Below are 3,819 nucleotides of genomic sequence, written 5' to 3' on the forward strand. Positions count from 1 at the left end.
ACAGGGTGCAGACACCTACAAATTAAGAACCTTATAAGATCAGTGTGTAAGACAAGGAAATGACTGTCTGTGAGAGAACCGAAGTCAGTGTTTTCTTGTTTTCTCTTGTGAATTCTCCTTCCTTGGGTATGACCTTTTTTTCTTTCCGCCCCTGCTCTCACTCCCAGGGTCCTGCCTTTGGTGGTTCATTATTTTAAGAAGACTTTTGCAGGGCACCGAAATTGTATTTCTTTCGGTCCATGATACATGTGTGTCCACAGCCCAGTCCAGATAATTTGCTGGTCTGCACTGGTGGTTATGTGGGTGGTACATTTCAACTAATATCTCAATAAATGCTAGGTTTTGCAGGATGGTGCATTACAAAGAGATCATGAATGCTGTTCACCTCACCTGTTAGTTCGTAATATTGAGGCTGATTGCTGTGAAAGGTCAGATAACTGCTGCAATCAACAGAGATCAGAAATTTGGCAGGTGGAAGAAACATTTTCCACTCCACCTTTGCCTGCTATGATTAAAGACTATTACTATCAAGCAGAGAAATGGCCTTCTCTTCTATGTAATACTGTGATTTTTGCTCTATAATTAAAATGTTTTGCATCTGCAATAAAGCAAAAGTGTTGATATTGGATGGAAGACTAACGTTTAAGCTTTAAGAATTCCCATAATGAATGCCAATGAGTCATGACATATTGGGTCATCGAACAGAGTGCAAGGATTTCTTCTTCTGAAAAGTAATCAAACCCAAGCCTTTGCCCCCTATCAGAGTCTTTTTGATAACAGATTGCTGACCTTCTGACAATTAGAGAAAACCATTACGGTACATCAGTGCTAGCAAAATCCGTCCCCTTCATTGGCTTCCTGTTAAATCCAGAATTGAATTCAAAATCCTGCTCCTCACATACAAGGTCTTAAATAATCAGGCCCCATCTTATCTTAATGACCTTGTAGTACCATATCACCCAATTAGAGCACTTCGCTCTCGCACTGCAGGCCTACTTGTTGTTCCTAGAGTATTTAAAAGTAGAATGGGAGGGAGAGCCTTCAGTTTTCAGGCCCCTCTTCTGTGGAACCAGCTTCCAGTTTGGATTCAGGAGACAGACACTATCTCTACTTTTAAGATTAGGCTTAAAACTTTCCTTTTTGCTAAAGCATATAGTTAGGGCTGGACCAGGTGACCCTGAATCCTCCCTTAGTTATGCTGCGATAGACGTAGGCTGCCGGGGGATTCCCATGATGCATTGAGTTTTTCCTTTCCAGTCACCTTTCTCACTCACTATGTGTTAATAGACCTCTCTGCATTGAATCATATCTGTTATTAACCTCTGTCTCTCTTCCACAGCATGTCTTTTATCCTGTCTTCCTTCTCTCACCCCAACCGGTCACAGCAGATGGCCCCGCCCCTCCCTGAGCCTGGTTCTGCCGGAGGTTTCTTCCTGTTAAAAGGGAGTTTTTCCTTCCCACAGCAAGTGCTTGCTCATAGGGGGTCATATGATTGTTGGGTTTTTCTCTGTATCTATGAAGCGCCTTGAGGCGACTTTTTTTGTGATTTGGCGCTATATAAATAAAATTGAATTGAATTGAATTTGGGTGATTCTATAGACAGGCTGAAAGATAGAGCAACGGGGAAAAAAGTGGAGCCAGACAGAGAGAGATAATGCCAGATATAAAGTGACACTCATAAAGTGTGAGCTCTGAGGCAGACAGGATCAGAAGGTGACATAGTGTGGGCTTTGGTGAGTCACCCTCAGGATCTTCATTCGTGAGGCCTGGTTAGGGTGCTCCATCGCTTCCCTCACCTTGGATTCCTGCATGTGCACAGTCTACAGTTTTCATTATAACCTACAGAATTGAGTGTATGTATGATATATCAATGTTAAATGCAAAAAAAGAGAAAAAGCATGTATATCTCAGCTCACTGCATGTCTGAGTGGACTATGTGGGAGACCACAGATGGGCAGGTTATTCTGAAATTGAGTGGCAGTTCATTTTGTTCTCAACGTGGGACAAAACAAAAATAGCCTCAGTTTTAATCTTTTGATTTTATTTCAATAACAAAGATATATGGTGTACTTCACTCATAAAATGCTGTGATATGGATTTCACTAACCAGAAGGTCGGTGGTTTGATCCTAGATTGTTCCAGTCTGCATGCCAAATATCCAAGATCCAAGATGGGCAAGATACTAACCCCATGTTGCTCTCCGATGCATATGTCAGAGTGTGAATGTGTATGAATGATAGTTAGAGCACTAAGAGCTTAGAGGAAGTGCTGGTGTGATTGGGTGAATGAATTAGTTGTATAAAGCGCTGTATAGCACGTAGAAAAGTGCTATATAAGAACCAGTCCATTTACCAAAGACTCGGTGTTGTGTTAGCAACAAAACATCGTTTCTGTTCTGGTTGCAGTTTGCCGTTCACCATCATGCTTTTGAGCAATAAAAATAAAACTAATGTCAACATCTTCACTCCTATAAAGCTATGACTGCTCCATCATTTTCATCTTCCTGCATTAAAACTTAACTCAGCTGATTGAAGCAAGTGTGAAGGAAGAAAAAAGTGTGCGTTTTTTTTTTCAGCCTTTCTATCCACCTGTTGCACTGATAACTGAAGAACTTTTGTAACTAATGTAATAAGATAATTGTAACTGTAATGCAATTGCTGTATTTAGTACAGTAACAGGTTACATTAACAGGTTACATTAACACGTAACAGAAAAATGTAATGTGATTACAGTGATTACAGATTACCTTAGAATGCATTAAACTCAACACTGGTGTAAATGAGTGTCAGGGATCATTTGCAATGAAGGATAGTGAAAGGAAATGTTTGCATGATGGTAGTGAGATCTATTGTGATGTATTTGAGTTCAGTGCTTTTGAAAAAAAAAAAAAGACAGGAGGAAGAGGTTAAAATATAACATTAAAATAAATTTAATTGAAAGTCGCCAGAATAGGAGTCAATTAGTCATAACATGAGAGGGACAGCTCAGGTTGAACAGCCTGGAAACAAATTGAGAAAGGCAGGGCTGAAATCATATGGACATGCACAGAGAAGGGATAGCTGATATACTGGACAAAGGTTGTATATAAAGCGGCCAAACAGGATGAAAAGCAAGGCTTCAGAAGAGGTTCATGGATGAAGTGAAGGAGGAAATGCAGAGGATTGATGTGACAGAGGAGGATACCAGGGGTAGGATGAGTTGGAGGCAGATGATCTGCTGTGGCAATCGCCAAAAGAAGAAGAAAAAAAAATTCAGTAATCGAACAAACCTCTCCATAAATGAAATGCCCAATGACACCATATATACAGTATGACACCAAAAATTCTTATTTGAAGAGACAATTCATTAGAAGTTGTTATCTAATGAGAGTGTTGTATTCCTTGATTTTCCACGATTTTCCACCTTAACTCACCAAAATGGTGATTCAATTCAATTCAATTCAATTCAATTTTATTTATATAGCGCCAAATCACAACATAAGTCGCCTCAAGGTGATGGTGCCAATGTTTAGCTCAGGGCTTTAAAGCTGACCAGTGGGTGACGTTACAGTTGCTATTTCCATGTTTTAAATACTGTCTACAGATAAAACTGGCTTGCCTTAGCTTAGCTTGCCTGCTAACTGGAACAAACTGGTTTAAGTCTGTGTTTAGCCAGACCTCTGCAGATGTTAGTGACATCAGTGGTCTAGTATCAGTGGACACCACTACTAAGCTACCATAGTTATGGAAATCTGAAATAAATCAAGGTGCACACAACCAGGCTGCCTTTATGAGAAGTGTTGCCTTGGAAAAGAGGTCAACAACAGCATGACGAGTGACT

Source organism: Pundamilia nyererei, unplaced genomic scaffold, assembly GCF_000239375.1.
Source record: "Pundamilia nyererei isolate P.nyererei 1_Seehausen unplaced genomic scaffold, PunNye1.0 scaffold00125, whole genome shotgun sequence".
Taxonomy (NCBI): domain Eukaryota; kingdom Metazoa; phylum Chordata; class Actinopteri; order Cichliformes; family Cichlidae; genus Pundamilia; species Pundamilia nyererei.